General features: G+C 42.0%; 1 protein-coding gene across 10 annotated transcripts in view; it reads right to left on the reverse strand.

The window, feature by feature from the left end:
* PPM1B (protein phosphatase, Mg2+/Mn2+ dependent 1B) overlaps positions 1-27,345 on the reverse strand; it is a 56,503-nt gene that overhangs the window by 26,284 nt on the left and 2,874 nt on the right. For 6 of the 10 annotated variants that reach the window (XM_038177641.2, XM_072035744.1, XM_038177635.2 and 3 more), the window contains exons 2-3: positions 14,820-14,936; positions 5,473-5,617 (exon numbers count right to left, since the gene is read on the reverse strand). The gene's annotated coding sequence lies outside the window, so the exon portion shown is untranslated. Of the gene's footprint in view, positions 1-5,472; positions 5,618-12,552; positions 12,904-14,819; positions 14,937-27,345 lie in introns of all 10 variants that reach the window. The other 4 variants (XM_072035743.1, XM_038177639.2, XM_038177636.2 and 1 more) reach the window with 2 other exon arrangements.

Here is a 27,345-nt window from a genome sequence, read left to right on the forward strand (position 1 = left end):
TCCAGATCACTTGAGGGTTCCAAAAAGAACTACTGCTTTGATAGCCAACAGTCCCAAAGACAATAATGGGTCTTTTCATATAAGGAGAATGGGTTAAACATCAACCTTTTGGGCTAAGGTCGTAAGAGCATATTGTAGAACATCTCTTTCCTCAGAAGGGTTCATTCCAGAGACTAGCCATTTTTAATAAGTCAGTGCTGTGGAAAAGAAATAGTGCCAGTTTCCTGTTACAATACACATGTGCTCCTTCTGTTTAAAAAAAAAAAAAGTATGTTTCCACAGAAATAAATGCTGCACTAGATACTAAAAGTGCAAGTGACAAATCACAATACCTATGACAATTTCAAAGCTTAGTGGAAGTGCAGGAAGAAGCAGTTTGTCTGGTTTAACTAAAAAGACTTAAACTGGCCTTGTTGAAAAAAGCCTCTCTCTAGTGTGAAAGAGACACATGTGAGATGTGCCTGTACAAATGCACACATGCACACTGTAGATTGTTTTGCTATCTGTAAAGGTTCAGAGTATCTCTCCATTTACACGAGAAATGCAGCATGACAGAATATTCAAGTAAATATAAGACTATACTAAGTAGGTAAATAGAAGTTCATTTAAAGAGTAAAATCTTCAAAGATCTCTATTTTGATCCCAGAAAACTTGGGATCCCTTTTGACTTACTGACCTTAGAAAATACTGGCATCAAAAAAATACTACATCAATTTACATTAGGCAAATAGATACTGAAATTCTGAGCAATAGCTCTACTTGAAGTTTGGCTGGAGCAGCTACCTACCTTCAGGTACTACAGCACAGGCACGACCTGAACTGCAGTTATTGGAATTTCAGAGTGAGATCTTAATATTAAACGTTCATTTAAAAAATGAAATGTGAAGAAAGCCAGTAACTGATCGTTACTTATGCCCATGTACTATGGGGTTTGTTTGGTTTGAGTTGTTTTATTTGTTTTTAAATAACCTGTGGGCAAGGAGCAGGTTGGGAGTCAACATCAGAACTGGTCCCAGTGATAGCGCTGACCAAAGATTCACTTTGTACTGATATGAAGAAATTGAGTATGAAGATAAACCTCTAATATAGATCTTACTACCAAAAACTTTTCCTGCCACAAGTGCAATAAGCTTTTAAACCAGAAAGTTGAAAATGTTGCCAGCTAGCCCCCAACTAGCTGACAGGATACATGCCTAGGAGCAACAGCCAGAACTCCAAAATGAATTTCTGCACCTTTGTTATGGGGGAGAGGAGGCTGGAACAAAAACACAAGGAAACCCACACTGTGCTACTTTTAAACCAGCAAGATAAAAAGGAGGCAAGATTTCAGAATATGCTTCAGCTACTTTAAAAGTTGGTCTGGAGGTACTACACGATCACGGGTGGTCTTTAATGCCGTGGATTTACATCCGTTCTCAACGTCTGCAGCAATTCCTGAAAATAGAATTTGCTATGCCTCAGCTAGTCACCACTACCTTGTGCCAGCAATTTCTTCTTTCAGAACTGCTGGCTGAGATGTTTTTGCTGCTGCTCTTCAAAGTGCCTCACTGAAGAGGTGCAAAATTGGCTTTAATATTTCAGAACTTTGTGACTTTGGCTGTACTGGATTTAGAAGCCAGCAGATCCAAGACAGCAGTAACCTCCTACAGGGAAGACTGTGGGAGTGAGTAAAAAGGAGCACCAGGAGCTAGTTTAAGGACCCAGTACCTTTTTAGCTAGATTGTTAACACCACAAACATACGTATGCTTGTGGTCCAAGTGGCAGATAAATTTTAAATGGCTTGGTACATCAAAAATTTGAGATTCTAAAGTTCCTGTGAGGCAGACAATGCATTTATGTAATCAGAAATACACACGGAAGCACTGTGCACTAAGCTTTGGGGTACATTTAGTGCTAGGTGCAGGGTGCATGTACTTAAGCTACTAACAAAATATCGCAAAAGAATTCAGGGCTGAAGGTGACTGAATTCCCTCAATGCCAAATCAAGCACAAGGAGACCAAGAAACTGTTTTCCGAGATTTGAAATAAGATGAACTTCAAGTGTGAAGCTAAAAAACCACACACAAACCTTAATTGGCCCCTTGATTTCAGTTTCTCATCAAGTCACAGGGTAAGAAAAGGTGACTAGCTCTAGAAATCACTTTCATAGCACTTGTTAACTCAAAACATATTTAGATTATGCTCTCTCCCATTCAATTTCATAACTATCGAGAAACTAAGTTTAAAGACTGGTATAAAACAAAGCTACACAAAGATCTGCACAAGCAGCTTAAGCAACTACCAAATATGCACTCATAGCATAGCAAGTGAATACACCACACACAAAGTGACAAATATGTCCAAGTTCACCTTTCCACAAGTTCATTTCACATTCAGCTTTCTTGCACCTTATTAAAACATGAATGAAGCCACACAACTGCAGATCTTCAAGACTGGCTTATGTGACAACTGCTTGTCTCTCATGGGTAAGTTCCACGCTTTTATGCTGTGGCTTATTTTTCTGGAATGCAGTTTGGTAGATGCAAAGGGACAGATCGTATCTCAGACACTCAAGATGAGTGGGTGTCTTGAAACAGGAAACTTGAAAGTGGACTCTGAACCTACCTGTGCAATCACAGCAAATAGTACAAAATCCATCATCAATGCTCAGGCTGACATATTTTACAGTCACCAAGCCTTTATCAGTACATGCAGTACATATCAGTACATTAAGTACATCCCTTACATAAACTGCAGAGGTCAAATTCACAAAGCTTTGTGAAACAGAAAGTATGTAGTGTTCCCCCTAGTTAGCTACGCATAATTCTGTGATTGCTTGTGTGGCTTCTGACATCTAGCAACCCTCGGTCCGTATTGGCATCTCAACTAGGGACTTGCCAAAGGAAAGAAATGCAGATGAGATGTCATTCTCAGTAAAGAAATACTCTAGAGCAGTAAATTTCTTCATTTAATGTCACTCATCTTAGTTTTCTAGGTAACAAGTTCAGATTTTCTTTATCAAGATTTCCTTCAAACATAATGAAGTCTGGGAAACATAATCCCCACCTCAGAAACACCAGTTTTATTTGAGTTAGAGATTAACCATATGAAAAGTGACATGTAAGCCACAAATACCCAGGCTGGTTCACTTAGTACAACACCATCAGGTCCAGACAGTGCAAAACAAACATCCTGTTGTTTCTACACCTCCAGGGGAGCAGTGAAGGCTCAAGCATCTACAAACCAAGCTATCTCTGTGCAAACCAAGATGGCACAAGGAAGCGAATACTGAAGTAAGAGTTTGGTGCACAGGCACTTAAGTGAAATGTGTCTGCTTGGTTCAGATATTACCAAGTCAAGCTCATCAGCTCTGAAGTCACATTTCATCCTTAACTCGACCTCTACAACAAGGCGTGGCTTTATTATACCACCCAGCGGACTGCACTGCACTTGCTTTTTTTTCCTACTGACCATACTACGACAAATTCATTATGAATATTTATATACCAATATGAACTAAAATTCCTTTTGCTCGCCTCTCTCAGCTCATACTTCCTGTGGCCAATAAGCACGTTCTCCCTTCTGAACTGCACTAATAAAAACAGAGATACATGCACAGCATTTGGATATTACAAAGCACTGATTTAGTATAAGAATGACCCTTCCCTAAATAAAGTTTGTAGTTACTTCTACGTAGAATCTTCTTTCTTCCCCTAAATTCAATAGAAAACCAGCTATTTTATGTGTTAAAATTACTTTGTACCTTCTCAAGCTACCACCAGCCAGGTTTTATTAAAGAAGTAGCATGTAAAATTTTGAAGCAAGAGCCACTATTCAGCCAATACATCACGGGTATCAAAACTGAAGGATTTATTTTACTCATTAGCACAAAGCAGTACATCACTAAAAATGAGTTCTTCCTTATCCTAAATTTATGCATTTAAAACAACTTCTCTCATCTTTTTCAACATTCGTTTAATTAGGCAGACACATTTTTGTGAGAATAAGGCAGAAATGAATGCCTAATTCATACCATCAATTAATTGTTCCCAACTAGCTCTGGAAGACCAGAATAATTGTTCTGCAGCAGGTCTGCAGAACCACAGTAAAACACTAAACCCTTTATTTACTTAATTGAGGGGTGACTTGTTGATTCACACACACAAATCGGAGGAAAACACAAGGGCTGGGCCAGATGAATGCTAGAAGTCCATTCCAGCAAAAAATTAGTCGATGATACTATAAGAAGCTGTGCTTTTTTTCAACCTGTTACATCACTGCAATTTAAATATAAACATTAAATTATGCAATTAAAAAAACAAACAAACAAACAAACACATCTGAAAACTAAGCCAACCAAAACCCACGAAAACAAAACATTTGAACCTTTCTTTCATTACAGCAGCGACAATCAATGCCACCTTCCTGGCACAAACTTGTCATTGACCTATGCATCATCCAACCTCAGAATAAGACATACGAGACTGCTCGATATCAACATCCCAGACTCTGGTCCTGACACTCTTGAGAAGTACAGCCTAAGGCAAACAACTCATCCTGTCAAAGATACCAAAGGGTGAAATCAAGACTAAAAGGCTTTAACTTCAGCATAATTCTGCAGATTCAGCATGTGCAATAAAGCAATTTGATGGATAGTCTTCGAAACACACAATCCCTGTTTAAAAACAGAAGTTCATCATTCAGAAAAACAAAACATGCAGGTTCTGTGACATTTATGTTGTTTTCTGTGCTTTATTAATACCGCTTTGTAGCATTTATCATGTTCTAAAAAGGGAGTAAAAGAACAGATTTTTAGGTCCCCACACACAGGTTGAGCAGATAGTGACTGAAAGTGGGACAAGAGTTATCAACATCACCTCGCAGCCTGTCAGATAAAGTTAGGACAGAAAACCAGCAGCCAAAACATTTTCACTGACCTGGAAGAAGACATCAACCTTTCCCCTTGAAAAGGTCATTCAAGAGTTGAAGTGGACTTGTAACAACAATTTAGAGATTTTCTGTAACTGATTAAAAAGGGTAACTTAAGCAGTACTGCTGCTATTAGCTCATTTAAGGAAGTACAAACCTCGAGGGGAAGGAAAGCCACATGCAGACAGTAAGCTGATTTCAGCTCACGGTGGCAAAACACTTCACGACTGACTGACACTATACCATCTTTTGTGTGAGAAAACAGCCTCCTCAAAATCTGGGTCAGCATGCATTTGGGTGTTGAGAAATTACATTTCTTCCATTTATTAACAGTGCTTTGTACTGTAGCAAAAAGAAGCTATACTTGGTTATATTTTCTCCCTCCCTACTTTAAACAGGATTAAGCAAAATTCAAATGTAATTAAGGAAGAAAAAACATCCTTTTACCCAATCTGTTCTCAAATTTATGGTTAAAGACTTAGTCAATTACAAATTGCAAATTAAAACACAGCGAAGTGATTATACCTTCCCATAAATTTCCAAGAGGCAGAATTAGTTCTTACCTGTAATCACAACCTTGTCAAGGTTCTAGTTCAGTGCTGAGAGAATTAGTTTACATTCCTGATGCCAAGAAGCACATAACAGAATGACTTGCAAAACCTTGAGATAACAGTACAGGACACAACATCTGCTTTATTTTGGTATTTCCTAGAAAGAAACAAAGAAAGCAGTTAGCTACTCCAGATGGCACACAACAGATTTGTACATGAATTTAAGAAAAAGCTGTATTCACCAAAAACAGAAGTGCACGAACTAAAGCTATGTCTGGATATCTAAAACCTTTCAATTTACTCCCTAAACAGCATATTAAACATAAATGCTAAGGAAAAAAAATATCCAATTTCCTTCACCAGCACAGGCTAGCACTTAAAAAGCCATCCAGCCTATTACCTGACATTCATGTCCCTAAACTGAGTTACAGAAGGAACAGCTTTTGCACGCCTGCTAAGAGAAGTGCTGTTCACCTGCTTAAGTGACAGAGTACTCACAGTGTTTGACGAAATTGAAATCCACCAAGTGTAGCACGTCTAATTTGTAAACTCTCTACTTTGCTTGCTTAGATGTAAAAATGCATGGGGGTTTTGCAACTGAAGTTTAGTGCCTTTCTTTTTAAGTACCAGAACTCCTCTGAAATAACAATCATCATACATCTTTAAATGTAGTTTCAATAAAATTGATCATAAATTCAGCTTCAAACGCAGAAGTATCAGGTAACTAACAATTCAGATGTACGTATCTCCACAAGCATCTAGACATCTAAATCCCATTATTTTCAGCAGGATGCAAATGCCCAAATTCCTTCATGGATCAGAGACTACACATTTAACCTTACAAACCACTGCATCTTACAAAAGTTACCATGACAGTACACTGGTAGAAGGAACTACCCCAGGAAGAATTCTGGATAGCAGCCAGCTTTGTCTGGGGCAGGAGGGAAATACAAGCCTTACTGTAACGCTGTGATTCTCGACTGATTACAGCACACTGAAAGCCCAGCCAGCACTGCCGGGCTGAAGGAGGCACAAAGGGGACACGCTGCAGGTTTGGACTTTAAGGCCAGGGACTGAAGAAGCGAGCTATGACAACATTTCATGACAATCTGCCTCTTCTGAATGGTAAACTTGTCTTTTTCAAGCATCACAAAGCACCAGTTTTGATTCTCATACAGAAGGGATACTCTGCTACTGCTTGAGGAAGAGCTGTAAGGGCTCAGTTTTATGTGCATGATGTCACGCTGCTGCAAGCCCTTGTGTTCTCCCCATCATTCTCTCTTAGGCACCACAACAGGATGGATGGTTCAATGAATCAAGCTAAGCCAGAAAAAGTCGATTCCTTTCTGTAGGTTTAGCTCTCTGAACTAGCTTGAAAATGCCTTTCAGGCAAGCGCCAGAAATGCAGAACCAGCAGCTGCTGCCAATTCAGATTTGCTCTGAGTATTCCGAAACTACATGTTAAGCAGCATCCGCTAAATCATTAATGGACTCTGAAGAACTGTTTTGAAATAACTAGACACCAAATGTCTTAAATCATTGTACCGGACCACATAGCAAAAGCTTTCCTCCAAAAAAGTTACCAAGTCCATCGGTAAAAAAAATAAAAAATTAAATTTTCTTCTACACCTGAGAACTTCAGGAAAAAAATAAGCCACAAAAAGCATGGATTCACAAAGTTGCAGGTAACAGCACAACTCCCTCTTTTGAAGTACATCAGCGCTTCTTAAGTGACCGGGGCACTAACGCAGAACACGACCCCAATACAACGCCTTTCAGCCAGCCTCCCCCAGCTCCAGAAGACGGCCCTAACCACGAGGCTACAGGGAAGGTGCATGAAGTGCTCCAGCCTCGCTTCTTCTGATGCAGCAGCCTCTGGAAGCGGCAGACTCACAAACACCGACACGAAGACAAGCATTATGCTTCCCAGAAGCAGAACTCTTGATCCCTCCCAAATTCTTCTACTCTAGAGGATGTGCAAATGTTCATCTGACAAGGGTGACTTCTAGCCCGGAGACTGGACACTTATATTAGGGTGGATTCAGAGAGAGACACTTGGAGCTATGAGCATCTTACCCCAATATGCTCCCATTCATACAAATTCTGTCCACCCAAATTCTCACAAGTGTGGAATAGGGGTATTCAGTGTTTCAGAGAAAACAAAAAAGAAAACTCAACAGATACCCCATTGCTGAACACTGCCCAGCAAGGGGACATGATTCCTGTTACTTCTGTGCAGCAGTGCCTCTTACCTCTCTAAGTAAGCCACAGGTTTTTATTCTGTATGGAGATAGTTCGGTTCCTGATGCAGCCTGGGGACAACAAGCTAATCAAGACCCCAAAAACTTGGGTGCAGAAAATGCTGATATAAGCAAATGAAGTGGTTTTACATAGGTAGACAACCATAAGCTACGTCACAAAAATAAAGTTGAATGCCTCCCATTAAAGATGTAAAAGAATTACAAAATGTATTAAGCATTTTATATGGGCTCCTTGAACATTTGGCATGTCTAAACAGTTATTTGAATAGGACCAAGTTTGTTACTAAGCTTCTATTTTTATTTTTTTGCTATTAAGATACTAGTACCATGTTCTAAAATTTTGGGTAGACCTGTGTGGTGCCAGGAGTTGGACTCGATGATCCTTATGGGTCCCTTTCAACTCAGGACATTCTGTGATTCTACCCTGCAGTAGCATAGTTTTTAATTGAGCATAACTAAAACATCCCTCGGCTAAAAGAATTTGAGTTTAACCATGCTTAACAGCATTTTCTTCAGATGCAGAAGACTACACAGCCAGAGCCATTGCAAATAAATCACTGCTAAAGAACTGAAACCAACAGTCAGCAATAACCACGTTAAAAAAACACACTAAGCAGGCAAGAATCTTGCCAAGTGTGAAGAACCCCACCACTGCGCTTTACAGAAGGGCAAGCAGCACATGCTAGTCTTTCTGATCATTAAATGCATCTTCAAACAGCCTTGATGGTAAAGCACTAACGAACTTCAAGCTGAATCCAAATGTTAAAGCAAGCAAAAAACATCCCACCGTCCAGTCCTTCGCAAGTTTTCAGATTCTGGTCAGTCAAGCACCAGAAATACATTTCTTACGCAGTTCCACAAACAGCTGCAGCTGGCTTTGTAAAGGACAACCAAATCATTGCCGCCTTAAAATCAACCAACCCCACTCCCTAAGCATCATGAAAAACAAAGTGAAATGCAATGTATCGTGTTTGACTTTATAACACCAAAATACTACCACTGCTGACATCATCCCTCCCAACTGCGGGTGATGCAGAAGTTAATAGAAGATTTTACAGAAGTAGAAGACACCAGATGGAGAAGGAAAAGCGCAATCCTGTGAGCTTACTGCAGGTCAGCCAGTATCCTGCAACTTCCCAACTGCGTGTTGTCAACCGATGGTAAAGCTAAGATAATATCCCCTTCCTCATGTAGACATTAAGCGACCTGATTTTACAGTAAAAAAGAGCACGTACCAAAGGAGTGCGGTAGCTGTGCAAGTACACGCAGTAGTTCTTCGTTAACCTACATATGGCAAAGCCCAAACATAAACGAGCAATTAATGTCTGTGTAACTACTTGAGGCAACGTACAGCTTCCACCCTACAGAGCAAGTTGTTCATCTTTTACAGGACAAGATGAATGACTTTTTCTCTGCAGTTGCTGAGTGATTCCTGGTTCTATACAACAATATCGTGAATCAAGCAAAACTGAGCTAAGCCATTCTTTGTGATTTTTTTCCACCCAAATGCTGAAGTTCCATCAAAACATTAATTAGTGCAACATCTAAAGAAAAGGGAATGAAGAAGAGTTTGAAATTAAGACCTGTAAGAAGCAAGTTAAGTGCTTTAGCCTTTTTCAAGCAGCTAAACTAGCATCCAGGTTTTGCTAAAAGTACAGCAGTACTTTTAGGTATAAAAGGTGTAAAATCGAGGGTTTCTTACGATGCTAAGTATCTTGCAGTAAATTTACTTGGGTTTCCGGTGAATATTTAGATCAGCAGTTTGAAGCTGACAGTGCAACGTCTAAATTGCAAGTTAATCAGTTGAACTATTCAAGCCTGAATTTCCAAGGGGAACAGGTGATTAGCATTGTATTTAGCAGCAGCACAAACCTCAGTAATACTAGGGGCTTGGCAGTCTGGTTCAGTTCATACTTTTAAGTATTACTTCATAAATGCTGGGCTTCGGTCACAGCACCAGAAACATGGCTTTTGATACATCTAGAAAACAGTTACAAAAGATGCTCTCAAGTTTTTTTCTGCAGACCTATCTTGCATACAGATTTGCCAGGCACATTTTGAATTCCTGAATTCAAGTCTGCAGCTGTCTTGGGTTAAGTTTTTGAACACAAAATTCACATGATGGCTATGTAGATGCCTTGGCAGCAGAGGCAGTTTGAGCAATATTTGCTATCAGCAGCTCGTTCCACATTAATCCCTGTTACTCAGCCACATAGATAGTTCTGCTGGTGTAAGTGAATGCCTGAAGCAGAGACTGTTCATCTAGTTGATGAGTAACTCAAACTCTGTTGAATTATACAAGCAGAAGATGAAGAAACACTGCAAGCCAGCCTTTCTAGAATTGTGAATACACGTATACAATCCATGCTCACCTACTGGGAGCTCACTAGCAAGCACGTCTATACTCCTATAATCCAAGAGTCCACTTGGTTTCAGCTACGATTAGGAGAACTCAAGCACAAAGATGAAATCATCTCAAACAGTTAAGCTGAAGATCTTTTCCAATGTCCAGTTTCAGGTATGTTTAAGGCAAAGGCAACCAAACACACTCCAGTAAAAATATCCAAGTATATCCAAGTATATTTGATTTTTCATCAGAACTAAGAAGGGAGATGATGTTCAAGAGTTAAAAATGTATTACACTTACATGCTAGTGTTCTTACAACACATCAAGACTACAAAGAAGAACTGTAAGTTGATTGTACATTGGAACATGTACTTTGAACTAATAGCTGTTATCATACACTACGTCCACAACGCCAGATAAATTCTCAACACACATTATGCCATCCATGGCAGTTCAGGAGTAGCAGGTAGAAGTGTTCATATTCAGCTGGGACCTGAGTTCGGTTTTTAATTGCTAAGGCCAGACTCTGCCAGCATCCATCTTCCTGACAGGGATTTGAACTCAGCTCAGGCACACCAGTGACTTGCAGAGGCAACACCAGAATCCCGTTCACTGTTCGTGAAGTGCCCCTCTTTTGAACACATTCTTATGGCATATCCCCATGAGGTGAACTTATTATCATCTTGCTCGTTAATTTGATAAGCGGCAGTAGCTAATGAGTCAGTTTGAAGTTACCCATCCATTTGTTGCCTCTGTGAGCATCTGGCCTTCAAATCAACATCTGAAAAATATAGTCACTGCAGGTGGATTACTGAGGCTTTGTCAATATCCCTCTGCTTCAAGCGAGCAGAAATCACAACCTAAGCACTGTCAAACATTCTGAGAAAGAATTCACCACGCCTGTGCTTCATGATGTTATCAAATTACATATATTAAAAAGTTCCCTGGGCTGAAATGGCATGTCCCTTAGCCACGGCACATCCTTCAACAGCACCTCACTTAACACCGAAGCCAGATGTCTCGCCCTCTCTAGCTACTCCAGCAGTACGGAAAGAACATGCTGAGTTTGTCAGACCTTCCTGCAGCAGAAAAGCAAGGTGCTAGAAAACCGCAGCATTATTCACATTCAGAAGTAAACTTGGGAATAAAAACTTGCTCTGTCGATTATGAAATAGGAACGGCTTAGCCCTTTCTTGCTAAGCCATTCAAAAAAATAAATAAATCTTAAGACCATAAAGAACCCTTACAGAAGCAGTTCTCAGGAAAAACACGAGAAAGCAACAGATCGGTCAGTTCTGTAGCAAGCGTGTGCATTCAGATGAAGAACTCCCACTGCTACAGACTGCAAAATATCGTAGGATGAAGACATACAGAAGATGTGACATAATTGTCTTGTTTTATTGCTAGGATACAGAAGTTGACTGTGCTCCAACGTGCCCTAGCTGTGGATAGGGGCAGGAAGTCTGACAGTTTTCAGAGTGACACCACTGCAAGTCTCTCAGAAGAAATGCTCACAGAGTGGAAGAACAGCTTCTCGGCAGATGACTATCAGAAAGAATTAAGTCCTCTGCCACTTGGTAATGTGACTAAAAACGCCACAAATAGATCCATTTATAGGTTTATGCACAGAAGGACTTCAACGTAAAAAAAGGTCATTCAGCACCGTAACAGAATCACCAGACCTTTCAAATCAGTAACAGAGCACAAATATTAACACTTACTATGTTACAGCTCTTTCAATGCTTACTGCAAAGCAAACTTGGAAAGAGAGAATTCAAACACCTGCTATGTCAACTAACAGCCCGCACGCACACACACAAACTTGCAAAAGAACTAAAATCAAATACTTAAGTAATACAGGAACTGAAGCCTCCAAATAGGAATCACTCAGATACATCGTTATTTTTATACCTCAATTAGTTTTAGAACCTCGTTTTTTCCTTCATCTCTTCCATGCTGAGAAACTTTTCAAACCTATTAGCAAAGTTATTTCAGTAACAGTACTGTAATAGTGTGAAGAGACTCTGTGCTTAAAAAGACACCTTAAAAATTTTAAGTGTGTTCATTGGCCTCAAACTCTCCTTGCTAACACAGACTGACCACCTTCCTGACTCAGCCCAGTTCAACTGATCATTTCAAGTGAGGCACGTCATGTGCTTTTAGGAAGTCAGTTATAACCCAATGCTTAGGAGAAGCAGCTGGTTCTACACGGTATGTAATGATAGACTCCCATGCTGTAGCAGGGTCGATTAGAGTTGTAATCCCACGGTACGCACTATTCAATCCAGTGTGTTACAGAAAGTTACGCTTCAGACCACAGATGGCTTTTCAGATTAGGTACAAAAACACGGTACTGTCCCCTGCATTTTGATAGCATGCCCTACTTCTTCTATATGTTGAAGAAGCTTTCTAAGACAAAAATCTTAAGTCTAATCAAAAAATTACTGTCTCTAGGAACTGCAGAGTGAAGCAAATTTCCATTACCTTTGTTTCTGGCAGCAGTCTCCAATATCGTTGCCTGGACACATGGAATCTTTTTCAGGTATCTGCATTGAGGCTATCTGAACTGCTTCACTTGTCATCTAAACAGAGGAGTACTTGGCAAGCAGCAGTCATTTCGCAACTTGCAAGCTTAAATACTCGAATAGTTTTGTCCAATTAGTACTGCAACTTCAGTTTGACAACAGATCAGTTTGACTCACTTTTAATCAATACCGTTTAAAGTCTTTTGGTTTACACTGTATTTTAATGAAGAAGTTTCAAATGTATCTATCGAGGCAATGACTCTTTTAATTTTGCCACTACGCAAGTGTTATAATACATGTTGAAATATACCTGCAAAAATTCAAAGGGCAATTTTAGCGATAAGAATGTTAAAACTAACATGCAAAAAGACCATGCCAGTTCAGAAGAAATCAATAGTAGAGATGGGGCTCAAGGGCTTACAGGCAGTCGATGCAGTTATGAGAGGTCTACACAGACTTGACAGCAAAAAGGATTCCGGGAAGCAAGCATGTTAATAATTCAATGTTTATTTTATGCTATTCATCAGGTCAGACATCAGCTGCAGGCAGTTTTGCCTAACAGATTAAGACACCATCTCCAGTTCCACAAAGATTACTGCTCCTACACCACTGCTGGCTGCAAGACACTGCCTTGCTGGGAATGCCACCTTCACACCACAATGAGGAAGACAACACGTGCACTGTAGCAAGGGGGTAGACACCCTACGCTGCTATCCTGTTTATAGGGGCAACGTGCCAAGATAATTAAAATTATGTATCTAGATCTTCCAAGGCTTGCATCTCAGTCTTACCTCTTTAGGAAATGTCAAGCTTAAGCTGTACGTACGCTTATACCAGGTTTAACGAACTGGACTAAACTAGGTATCCATAAAATAAAAGAGGGGGGAAATAAGGAAATAAGACTATCCCTTTTGCGAGCCCTTAATAAGTATTCAGGCCTTTACAGAATGATAACTGGAAGAATTTGATGAATTTAACAGTTTAAAAAGCAAAGTAAACATTCAGCTTGGGGATTACACAGGTAATTCAGTAAAATCTACAACATAAAAAAAAAAAGAGAACCACAAAGGCGCAATGAATAAGAAATAGTTCTGTGAACAAAAGCCTGCTGACCTGAACCTTCAAACAACTGCTGAATTCAGCAAAATAAGCGCCAGCTTCAGTAGTTCTGCCCAACTCACTGCCCCCACAAGACTGAAGGGCTGGCATTAGGCAACCAGCTGCCCACATTAGGCACTACTTGTACTTTACAGTTCCCAAAACATTTATGTCTTTCCAACTCCACATGAAGGTCTCCACCATCTGTTTTCCAGCTGGACACTGTGTGAGGAAGGGAATACAAGGCCACAATCTGCTATCTGTAAAGAATATCTGTCTCCATTCTTCTGAAACACCTTCTCAGTGCCGCAAATATGATGCTAGCCCAGTCAACAGTAGAGTCCACCAACACTCCCTGAAACTGGTCCCACCAGAGCGAACTCCACTGTCTGCAATGCATTTTATCTCCCCAAACCTAGATGCACTCTCCATTCTTCCCTTGGGGGCTTGGAATGATACGTTTTATTAAACATTTTATTAAACTGTGCACGGAAGCTGAAGGCGATGGCATCACCCTGCTGACTGATGTTAATGACTTCTACACTTGATCAGAGCTCTCATTTGCAGGGAGATGACAACCGTACAGGTGCTTGAAGCTACGGCTTTCCTGAAATACATGCTGCTACCATTCCTTCCAACTCCTGCCCTCTGATTCCACAGTTATTCCCTGATATTTTGAACTTGACCGAACATGGCATTCCAGCTATAATTGCACTAAAGAGAAATTCCAATGAGCTCAGCGCAGGCCCTTCCACTAAACCAAAGATGGTTGCTTACATGCACACTTCAGTAAGGCATTCCATTTCTTATCATGCAAATTAGCGTATCTGTTTTAGAAGTATGAACACCTGGACTACCAAAAGCCAGCTTTGCATAGCAAACACCAGTTGCATGTACCAACTTGCTTAACTGTTTGAGTTAAAGAACGCAGACACAGCTTGCTTTTATGCACCTGATCATAACGAATGTCCACAAAATTATGTGGTATTTAATGCTTAATTATTCATAATATTCTGCAGGAGAAGTATAATATGCAAGAAAACTGACAAATGAGAAGTAGCTCCATTTCGCAAGCCTCGGTATTCATGCTTTTTGCCATCTGATCATGGATAATTTTGAAAGTCTTACCTTGAACGCAGTGCAAAAGTCAAATTTCTTCCAGATCTCTGTCCTTCTGATAAGGATTCACTTTAGAGACTCTTCCTTGTATACTAGGGGGTGAATAAACCGGAAGAGCCTCTGAATCTGAAAGCAGTAAGATGGAAGAATTGACCAATTTCTTTCCCGGGTAACGAATTATTCAATCAAATCCATAGCTCAAGAGCTGCTTAATAACAACTTCTTGAGGGGAACCAAGAAAACGCATGAACCACTGGAAGTGGTTAAGTTAGTCAAGAAGTCCCTACTTGCAATCTTCTGCTGTATTACGTCATACATGAATGCCTTTTGTTTGGTAGAGGTAAAATGTAGCAGGAGATTTAAGTTAAACCATTAAATGGCGAGTATCTGCCAAAAAAAAAGATCACCATCATCTGCACCACCCTCAAATAGGTGTATGGAAAGTCATTTCTAAACCAGGAACACATTGTGAGAGTGCGAGAGCCTGCACATGCTTCACAGGTGCATGTTTAAGAGGAAAGAGGATGAAAAAGCCTGGACATTAACACAATCATTTACAAGAGTATATACAGATCCTGGACTCAAAAAAAAAAGGACTAAAAGTTGGGGTTCAAACTTTATCTCAACTACAGAAACCATACCAAAGAATCCTGTCACTAGCTACTGTAGATATCTGTAAAAGCCGAAACAGAAAGACATGCGACTATTGACCAAAATTACCTTGCTAATAAGAAAGAAGCAAAGTTGCTTTCCTCACAAACTCATGAGCAAGGATATCACAGTTAAACCCACCCTGCCTAGATATACCAGTATCCAATTTTGGTAGCTTGAGTATGGCCTTCCATTTTCAAGATGCCCATGCGTAGGATCTAGGAGTAGTTTCTTTCCAAAGGCCGGGCAAAGAAGGAACTGGGCCAGTCTCAGTCAAAGTCATGATTTGCTTTTTCAGCATCTTTCTTCCCCAAACCAACAACTTCAAACAAGAAGTGTTGTACATATTGCTTAGCTTTACTTCAAAGTTGAGAATAATGGGTGAAGGCAAGTGAACGACAAGACACATCAATCACTACAAAGCTCTAGAACAACTTGTTCAACTTAACAAATATTCTTTATTTCATTCTTAGATGATGCTATTCAATGAATGTACCTTGCTTACTCAATGCTTACCAACTGACACAGATTTCAACTAATTCATGATTAATATCAGACATCGTCAACAGGAGTAGCTGATCTTGTCCAAGCTATTTTATTTAGCAGCAGTAGAAATACCTGCCACTTGCACAAGGAACCATGTTTCTAAATAAAAGAGAATATATCCCTTAGTTTGGCTACTTACATCTCAGATGTGAGTGGTTTTTCACAAAAAGATTTGGGTTGAAGGGGACCTAATAAGAGGTCCTCCAGTCAACTTCCTTCTCAAAGCACAGCCAGTGCTGAGCTCAGACCCTGCTGCTCAGGGATTTATCTTCTCAGGTCTTTAAAACCTCTACAGAGGCAAGCCCACAACCTCTCTGCTGTGGGATCTCCTGTAACCTCTTAACAGTCACCCTCACCAGAAAAACTTCTCAGCATACACCCTCCCATCCCAGTTTATGACCCAATCTCTTGCTTTCCCACTGTGCATCTCAGTAAAGAGACTGGCTCCATCCGCTTGGGATCCATCTCTGTAGATACCAGAAGTTTGTTATCACCCCAGAGGCCCAAAACTGGGCATGATATTAAAGATGCAGTCTGGGAACACGTGGAACAAATGCCAATTAAAGGGGAATAAAGCTGTTGGTTATAACCCCTGCCTGACTTGTACTTAGTCCACTGTTTGCCAGAAGCAGCTCCTTGTCAGTAGAGAAGCAACGCAGACAGCCTCCAGCACCACAGGAGGGTTTCTGTCCCTAGAAGCAGGATTTGGCACATATCCTTGCTGTATTTCATAGATTCCTACAGGCCTGCTCATCTTCCTGAGTACCTCTGGATGGCCACCCTGCCTCTGAGGCACCTTGTTCCGTGTCTGCCACAAACCTGTTGAGGGCACATCCCATCTCCTCCTCCAGGTCACTGGCAAAGCTGTGAAACTGAGTAGGTCACAGCAAACCCCGAGGAACTGCTTGTAACTGGTGTCCAGGCAGAGCACAAATGATCAACTGATACCCTTGGAGCCTGACTCTTCAGCTAGTTCTTCACTTGTCTTCTCATCCTCCCATCCAGCCTATAAATAGGAGTACGCTGTGGGGCACTGTGTAAAAAAAGCCTTGCAACAGTCAAAGTGACATGCACTGCTCGCCCCTCAACCAGGGATCCAGTCACTTCATCACAGAAGGCAGGCAGCTGGTCAAGAACATTTTACCCTCAGTAAATCCACTCTGGCTCCTTCCAGCCCCTATTTTCAAGGGCCCAGAAACGTTTTGCTACAGGCTGATATAAACTACTACTTGACAATGCTACCCAAGCAAAGCACTAAATGTTTTTAGTACATAAAAAAAAGTTTTCTTATGTAACATAGCAAGGATGCTTGAAACAGTGAACAAGAAAAAATTGAAGTCTCCAAGCTTCAATGATTTGCAGAATTCAGATGTTCCAAAGCCTAAATATAAGGATTCAGTGCATAAAAATAAGCTGGTCTCAACATGCTGAACACAGCCATCAAGCCACAGAGTTTCTGATTAATTTTCAAGGTGTCTAGCAACAGGGCAGTAACAACAGAGGATATAAAAAGGAAAACCTGGTATCACTAACTCCACTGAAAACTCGTAACAGACTGGTAGCAGAGAAAGGGAAGAACAAAAGGAGTTGAAATGAATAGCAAGTGGTCAAGAAAACCTATGTGTTTCACTATGGACATCCAAAAAAAAAAAAGCATCTCAAGTTGGGATTGCTTACATCTTTTCAGATGACTTGACTTCCTCTCATACCGTACTGAAAGCTAATCCTTCCTAATGAGACCTCTGAACCTGAACAAATTCAAGAACTCCTGAACACAATGAACTGCAAACCATAGTTGATACCTAGTTGATAGCGAAAACACGACCCACGTTTCACACAACAGTCTCTCTTAAGTTCCCCAAAACTGGTGTTCAAAGCAGGGAGCAGATAAGCAGCTCTAGCTCCACATTACGCAGCGAACAATACCAACAGTGGATGAGCAGAGGCAATTCTCTTATCCCCCAAGGAAATCTGCAAACATGACAGAAGACAAAGAAAAACCTCTTGGCTCCCTCAGGAACTTTCTGACAAACTCCTCACCGTGACCTTTGCTATGTAAAGCTTTGCTTTCTGCTGTATTCTCATGTACCTACAGAATAAAGATCTTCTTGTCAGCAAGTGTTGATATTTAATTAAACTGGAATGACCACTGTGAAGGGAGTCAGATCATCACCCGTAGCAGCCTATGCATTTGGGGAAAATCCAAGAGAGAGGGCATTCATAACTTAGCCATCATAGAGGTTTTAACATCAATATTTAATTGCATGTTCTTTTACTTTAGTTTAACAGTACAGCTGGTGACACTGCTAACACTGTCAGTTCACATGATTTCCAGTATTGTCTTCTCTTTACATTTTTCTCATTTAAATAAAATTTAGTATCTCTGATCATGTAACCTGACATTGTTTCTATCCTGACTCATTTATTAGAGGAAGTTCAGAGCCATGTGACAAAACCCCAGCTACCTGCAAAGAAAGCATCAGCAGTAGCATTCCAAGTAAATTTATGACTTCCACTGGCAAGTCAGTCATCGGGTATCCAAACCATGAGCCCTAACAACCTGTGTCAGTAAGTATGTCTTAAGAGAAACTCCTTGGAAACATCTCAAGGCTTAGTCTTGCAACAATCTGCCTAAGCTGAACTGATAGTGCTATAAACCCACCTCAGAGAGCTCTCTTTTTCTGCACTGTATTAGCACTAAAAAGCAGTAAAAAAAAAAAAAAAAAAAAATCAATCTAAGGACTGTTATCTAAGAAGAATAGCAGATGCTCACCAGCTAGGCAGCACATAACAAAATGCTGTTTGGGCTGAGAATGAACTCCCAACTAAGAAGAGACAAAAACAAAGCTAGATTGTGTACATTAAGCAAGGCAGCTTCCAAGATGTTACATCCATTGTTTTTAAACAGCTGCAAAAAAGTGACAACAGGGCCTGGCTGACAAAGGAAGCGGATGTGTCTAGTGCCCAGCGCTGCCACCGAGGTAGCATTAGACTTGCAGACTAGAAGAAATTCCGAAAGAAAAAAGCAGCTTTGACCCAATTATATGCTAGCTGCTGCTTCAGCTGTGCTGGGTTTTCTTCTGTCCTGTCCATTAGGGTTTGAAGGCACTGCACTTCGGCAGTGAAACCAAACAATCCTGATTGCTTTTCCCTTCTCAATGGAAAAATGACACGAGATCATTTTAGCCCAGCCTAATTTTCCATCTCTTCTCTGAACACGGTAGCCAGATCCAAGTATGTTCTTTCTGCCTCCTAAAGACCTTTGAGGAATCTTTGCTTCCTCAGACCGAGAGCACAGCAGTTCCATGGCACCTTAAATCTATACCAAGAACACACCATGCATTGAGCTTTCCTCTATCTGTAGGACTTGGAAGTTTGTAGTTTGCTGTGTTTTTGCTGTTGATGTTTTTTGTTTGGTTTTTAATAAATACCATTTGGGGGAGAAAGCTTTCTACAAAGTGCAGGGAAAAAAAAAAACAACAAACAACTATAGACTGAAGCTTCTTCCCCTTCCCCAGTCCTGTCTCAGGAAGGAACACAACAGGAGAAAGCGAACTCAAACGATGTCGACAAAAATCAGGAGAGAGAATGACAACTGAAGGCAAAGCAGCACAGAGGTCAGTGGGCAACTTGTGTTTGCTTATTTTTACCCCCGGCAGTATCAAGTTGTGGTACCTCCATCCACAAGGCCAACCATCCCGGTAGGATTGGGGCAGCCAGAGCTTGGTAATAAAAGGCTGCTGATAAAAAGCTCTCACATGATGAGCTGAAACTATCAGAATGCTCAGCCCAGCACTAAGGTAATAAGGAAGAATACTTGGCTGAACTCTGCCTCTGCAGATAGTCCATGGACTCGCCTATTTCTCAACACATTTATTATCTCGGTTCTTTAGAAAGTATTTTGGTTTTCTAATGCATTAAGTAAGAGTATTACTTTTGAATTCCTCTCCTGTTCCATGTTAGTTTCTCTCCTTCAGACTTTGACCCAAGGAAAGGAGAGGATAAACACTGCGCAGGAAGAATCAGCAGCTCTGACGTGGGAGCACAACAACGGTGCAGAAGGCAGCTTGCCCACAGGTAGGCCAGGGTCACTGGTTCTGGCTGTACCAGGGACAACTGAAGATGACAACTAAAAAGTAACAGGAAAGGACGATGGAGATTCCAGCGGAGCATGTGAGGGCCATTACTTACTTTAGAGAGGCTTCAAGCAGAAATATGACAACCCATGACAGGTCTGGCATGCCCGCTTTGTGTGCAAGAGCTCCTGTTTTAACCAGACCATCAATAAACAAGCAAACAAGCCTATGGAGGAAGGGACAACATGGTAAGGTGTAGTAAGATGTCTTCCACATTAGCTCCATGTTCTTTGTGGAACTGACAAACAGACTGGTTTCATACCGGGACAAACCTTTCTAAAAAAGTTACTTCGGTTACGGAACTGTTACCCCATTCTTTTGTAAATACACACAAATTTACCTCTGATAACCTTGACCAAAACAGAGAAGCAACAGTGAAAAAAGATCACTTGAAGTGAGTAGTTCTTCTCCTAGATGGAGCCCTACTTGGCTTCTGCACAGATGCAGAAATACAGAAAGCTTTTCAGGTTGAAAATAGCAAAGTCACCAAGAACATCTGAGAATCAGGTATTTTTCAAGGGTGGTATTTTCCAATAATAAATTAATAAAGGGTTTCCGAAATACAGTTTCAGAACAGTTCCCCCAGTGACATTTTGTGACCATGTCATGGGCAACAACAGCACCCAAGCTCGTTTCAAGAGCCTGCACCTACACTGGAATTGTATTCCTTCCCTTCTGACCCTGTAGGTTGAGCCCCGTTTCACTGCCTGTTCAAGAAGTTGTTCTGACCATCTCCAGCACTGCTCCCTCCCCTGCAAAAGGCAGGAGATGCTAAGCTGACGGCATTCTTTTTTTCTTGAGACTAAAACAGTGCTGTAACGGTAGTCAAAGCCACACAGTGAGCTGTTATGGTTAACAACAGCTACTATTTTGAGATCATTACATATTTCAGAGTCATTCTTCTCTGGCCTGGAGTTTCTAGTGTTTTGTTGTTTGTTTTTTTTACTCATATAAAGTAAAAGAAAATAAAACATAACTAGGAAGGCATAGATGTGGTTTAGCATAAGGCATACCAGAGAGATAACAGAAGTGAATTCTGTTGTTTCACTGTGAAATAAAGGTAGGATTCAAGACATCGCCATCATTACGGCAGAGTCCTGTTTTTTTTCCCTACATCACACGCAAGACAAATCATTACTTCAGTTGTAAAACGCAGAAAAACGTAAAACTGCAACTTTCACCATTTATCAAAAACTGACAAGCTCTCAGGCTGGTGTGCAGAGGAGACTGCACAGCTTTTTGACTCCAGCAAGTGCTGTGAAAGTCTCATTCCTGTGCAACCACCCACAAGGGTAGCAGTGTGCTTGTCTTTTCCTTGGTCCCACAACCAACTATTCAAAAAAAGTCACTTAAACTGCTTCCAGTTTCTTTACAGTGTATGGGTGCCCCGAATCCAAAGGAGGGTTGGCTGGAAAACCTCTCACGAACCAAGCAATTGCTCCTATTAAAGCACCTTTTTCATGACAGCGCCTATGAACCCCTGGGTCATCTTTTAAACTGCAATTCAATTATAGCGCACATACAGAGGATTTACCAAGTAAGTCTCACCAAAAAAACAACACAGTTAACATCTCTAGTTATTACTTCCACAAGATCATTGGCATTTTGCGTGTACAGGAATGCTATTACTTGAAGATTTATGTACAACCACACACTACTTCAGAACAAGTGCCCCTCACAGCATCATCAGCCCCAGCCCAGACCTCCAACAACTTCAATAAACTCTTCGGGCAGACTAAGGGAAACAACTGGAAGCAACAAACCCGCACCAAGCAGTGTGTGTAGTTCTGTAGCATCAGCAACACAACCGTGGTTTGGGGCTTTAAATAAAAAACACACTCTAAGCAAGCACATCACAAAAGACATCTTTTCAGAGGAAACAAAGTGAGACAAGGAGTCTCTTGCCTCGTGTCTCCTGGAAAAGAGGTGAAGACATAGAAAACATGATAAGCTGGCAAATGGGTAAGCAGCACACCTGAGGAGCCAGGTCAGTACACCCAGGGTACTGGTCCCACCAGTACTGGATGAACTTCCTACGGATGCCTGTCAACCCCAGCTGTAATTAGGCACTATTAATAATTCCTCGGGGGTGACGCTTCGGTTCTGACTCAGAACACCCCGAGCGCGATGCGCTTCCATCCCAGCAGAGCGCACGGGGTGCTGGGGCTCCATCGGGACGGACGGAGTTTCTTCGCCTCTCGAGGCACCGAGCTGATTGAAAACACAAAGGCACTCTGGGTTTGTCTTGCCTACACACGCTAAAAGCAGCACATTCTTCTCCTGATGTCAGCCATGAGCGTTTCTTTCTCAAATGGCCCACGGAGAATTGAACTGATGCCGGGCAGCAGGCACCAGTGCCTGCAACCAGTACCGTACCTGCAGTGGGAGCTGGTACATGAACGAGCAGGCAGAGCACCTTCTCACTAGGAAGAGAGATTCCTTTGGGAATTAGAAGAAATAACACAAGTCCTTTATTACTATTCTTCAGTGCTTTGAGTATAGACACACTTAAAATAGAAGCGAAAAGAACACTTTCTTCAGCTTTTGTACACTGCAGACAGAACTCAGTCTGCAGTCCACTCAAGCCTGAGCACAGTACTTGTCAGCTGCAAAGTATCAAGGCACATTACGAAGTTTCAACAGCTTTTCAGGGTCATGAGAGTGATCACAAACAAAAATCCGCTCTCCCTCCAAATCCTAATCCACCATCCTCAAAATCTAACCCAGCTGTACTCTAGGCATCAATACACCATTCGTCTTCAAAACTCTCATTCAGCCCCTCCCAGAATCATGGTCCAAAGATGCTGGACACGCTGTGGGTATTACCAGCCTCACATTCGGTGTAATTAGCATGTCAGGGACTCTCACGAATTTCATCTGTCTTATGGAGGAGAGATTTTTAGCTGCCATTAGGAGTTGCCGCCACTGGAAGTATCATGTCCTACCTCTAGACAGGTTACCTGGAACACCAGGGGCAAAAACATAAAATATTTTATCTCTTCTAGAAGAAAATTCAAATCAGTGGCAAACACAAAAAGGCAACAAAACAAGAGCTACCATTAATGAAAAGATCAATAAAATATACCCATAGAAAGCCAAGTGTTGGTTTTCCTCCCTTACTCCCCAGCAGTCTGCTGACACTGGCCACAATTCCTAAGTTAACACCAGGGTAAATACTTCAAGAAATAATCATATTGTACAAGCTTTGCAGAAATAAATGGTTGGATCAAGGAGAGACAGCCCATCCAAACTGGTGCCTCTTGAGGCCAAGTGCTGCAGAGTTCAACTTTTAATAGCAGTACCATCCTTCCATGCACATGTATCATACAAGTGCCCCCAACACACAGAAATACTTTCAGGGCTTGCTTGCAATATTATACGTAAAAGAAATAAATCCAACCACAAGACATCAAGCCACAGGAAGCCGCAGGAAGCCAGACTTCATAAACCTGTTGCTCAGCCGGCTACTAGTTTCATTCTTGATTAACTGAAGTAAAACCATGAAAGAGCAGCTTTACAGAATTTACTGCAGCTGTAATACCGGTCATTTTAACACAAAACTGCAGAACCAGGGACAATCACCTGGGAAGCACAATTCAGGTACCATTCAAGAAAAACTAAAACCTTCTGTAGAGAGCAGGGGACAATTTCCACAGGCCACGCAGCAGCACTATCCGCATCAGCGCTTTAGTTTGGATCAGTAAGGCACTTTCAAGGAAATCTGAGTCACCCCACTTACTGTGCTTTGGTTTGCATCTCGGAGTGATTTCTAAACACAAGACTGGACACCTCTCAGATTAACCTAAACCAAAACTCCTGGAGAACACCTAATGGCCAGCAGGGTTTGGGGTATGTTCAGTTCACAGAGCCAGAGCACAGCTCATCTAGAACAAAACCCCAAGAGCTACACATACAACTGTGGACACGGCCCATGTAACTTGGTTCCACCCTACAGGTCACCTTCAACTACAACTCGCTGCTCGATCATCTCAGAGAGCTTCAAGCAGCAATAACTAAGCTCGTAGGCTGGAGCTGCCAACAACCCCCTCCTCAGCCCTAAAAAGAAGGGCTGCAGTGGGGATTTGAGCATTTCTTTTCCTGGAGTAACCAGAGCAGGAGTGTTGCAGCACTCATTCACTTTTGCTTCCGCCCCTTTGTAGTGAGGAGTATCAAAAGCTGGTAGGACACATCTAGGAAAGTCTACTGATTAAAAACAAAAGACATCTCATGCATCACCCACATCTCCTGTAATACCTTCTAAATAACAGCAAAAACACAATTCAGTAGCCCACATCAATGGCTCTGCTACAGCTCGTGGTAGGACACGGAGCACGTGCTCAGTAACACTCGGTACTTCCTGCCCATCAGCACAGCCAGCAAAGCTGCCCAGATCGGAGTGAGTTCTCCTGGTGTGGGAATAAGCTCATGAACACTTTCTGAGTGTATTAGAGGATTCCCATCATGTACATGAGTTTCAGTTTCCTTGCCTCAGTTCTTTCGAAACAGTTCGATCATTTTAGATTTCTCTTTCCAGTCACCTGCTTCTCTTTTGCAGCCCTAGCTCTTTCATGCGAGGTGCTGAGTCCCTAACACAAAACCTGGCTCTGACAGCGCGAGAGAGCTGGCGAGAACAGGCCCCAGCAATAGGGCATGCATTGCACACAATGGTCATAAAATTACCATAAAACGTTACCTCCTCTACTCAAATCCTCATCAGCTTAATCCATTAGCTGCCTGATAACAACAATCAGTTCACACGCTAACAATGCAGAGCTCTGTTTGCTCTGCACTCGGTAAAGGTCAGCTTCCTGCACCGGGGTGCAAACAAAGCCGCCGAATTACCGAAGGTGCTGTTCTGTGTTAGCACACACCAATGCCCTGAGAGCTACCAGGACACGCCGCTGCTTTCTTCTGTGACTTAATCGGAAGTTTGTGGTCATTGACTTGACACGCGTGTCATCGTGTCACACACGGCAGAGCCATCCTCAGCTCCCCAGCAGCCGGGTCTGAAACAGCCATAAGTGAACTGGCTGTGGTCCTGGGCTGAATTCCTGTTATCAGTGCTCGTGAGAAGAGGTTCAAGCACCTAGTGGTATTATTTAGATGTATGAGATCTCAATGAAAAGATCATTTCCCATCAGAGAAGCTGAGAACCTACACCACAAGCCAGTAATGCAGTGCCACCATAAAAGGAGGAACTGAAGTAACGTTAATGAGAAACTAACGGTGCACGGGGAAAAAGGGTAGTGGGTGCCACTTGTCCTAGCAGAGCAATACGTGGGCCTCAATTACTTCCTCAAATTGTACGAGTGGCTGCAGCAGCCAAGACTGGGGGGTTCCCTTCTATCAATTCCTACACCAAAAGCATCTGCGTGCTTTCTCTCCCAGCGTAAGGGTTGCCAAGAGCCAGAAGACTGACCTCCCCTACGCTGACCCGCTGCCCTCCCGTTTCACAAGGCCAGCAGTGCCTCAAGAAGCTGAGGTGAGCTGAACAGCCAGAGGTCATCCCCTCCACGGTCATCCCATACAAAACTTTTCAGACCAGTTTTCTTTGTGACTGCCACTCATTAATTCCTCAGAACTTGTTGGGCTTCAGCACAGGACACTGCCCTTCCAACCCCACAAGCACACTGCAGGACCCATGAGGCCCCAAACGCTCCTCAGCTACAACATCTACATGCCAGAGTTGAAATTCCCCAGGCCAGAAGCGATCAGTCTTAGAGACTTGCCAGCTTTCAGCCAGTTTGAAGTCTCCCATGCTAGATATCTGCCCAAGCCTGAAAGACATCAGCCAAATAGCTGAGGAGTTTGCAAGGCTGTCTTGTTAAACGGTTTGGATTAGGGTTTTGGAAACTCAGCATCCTTGTTCTTGCATCAAGGGCGTGTTTTTCATTGTCCGTGCAGACAATCTCTTTTCCAAACTCTTACAGTTTGACATTGATACTTTTTTTTTTAAATTAAGAATCTGCAATGACATTATGTCAGATACTGCACCTGAACTCCCTGAAGATTACAGGCATACGAGATGTACTGAAGACCAGGGCTAAACCAGAGCCCTCCCAAAGTTTCAAACAACATTTCTCTTGCCTTCACACCATCAGCAGTTAGGCAGTGAGGAAGAAGCCCCAACAGTTCACACCCTGTCGATCTGTAAGCCAAACCTTGCAGATGACCAAGCATAAACAAGCGAAGCACAGAATGAAGGAAGTCACGCACATGGAAGGAGCCAAGGCTACAAGAATTTTTACTTGAACAGTTTTTCAGACAAATCCCCATTGCTTGCCTCCGATTTGGTGGGAAGACTGACATTCGAACCAAGGCTCTGGGGCTGCTACAAGGCCCAAGATGTGGAGGATGCACCTTCACAGAGAGGTGAAGAGATGCAGGAGTGAACCCAGAGATATGAGAAAAACTTGTTGGACAAGGTAGCAGGAATAAAACAAATAAAGAAAAAAAATATACTTAGTACCAACACTACAAGGCGACAGGCAGAAAGGATCGGTTTTAGAGCAAAAAAACACACACAGGCCTGCAGGACCTATTAGGGTACTTGCTTCCCAGGGCTCACACATGGAGCCTAGAACTTGGACTCTTTCAGTGTGGCTTACCCTGGCACCTGGGGAGACCGTGCCTGCAAAAACCAGCAGCTCGTTATCTTCCAGAGCTGCCTGAACACACCAGCTCTCTTTTACTAAGCTACAGCAACAGGCCCGTGTGCCACATCTGTGCAGCCCTGCTGGAACAACGAGCCAGGAGATGCTGCCACACAACGGATTCCAGTCTTAGGATTTTTGGGGGAGAGGAAAAAAAGGAAACGTCCTGCTTCAATGGCTGATATTCATGATTATAATATAGGTACTTCCGACTGATTCATTCTTTTTACATCCAATATTGAGTGGATTATTACAGAAGGGGAAAGACAGTAGAAAAAAAAAGACAACACAGGTAAGAAATATTGACCGCTCTCAGGCACCCCCTCTGAGAAGAGCAGTTCTTTCATTCAGGATCTTAAAAGACTGTGTCCAGCACTTAAACTTCACAAGCTTTAACTTCAGCTGTGGCGGGTTCGTATTTATGCAAGGCAGGGTCTCAAGCTGAGTAAGAGAAGCCAGGAGCCCACATTAGCAACCACCTCTGGAAAAATGGATGTGAACAAACCAGCACCCACCCGATGGGAATTCCACACGGTAGCATTACCCAGG

This window comes from Anas platyrhynchos, chromosome 3 (assembly GCF_047663525.1).
Source record: "Anas platyrhynchos isolate ZD024472 breed Pekin duck chromosome 3, IASCAAS_PekinDuck_T2T, whole genome shotgun sequence".
Lineage (NCBI taxonomy): Eukaryota > Metazoa > Chordata > Aves > Anseriformes > Anatidae > Anas > Anas platyrhynchos.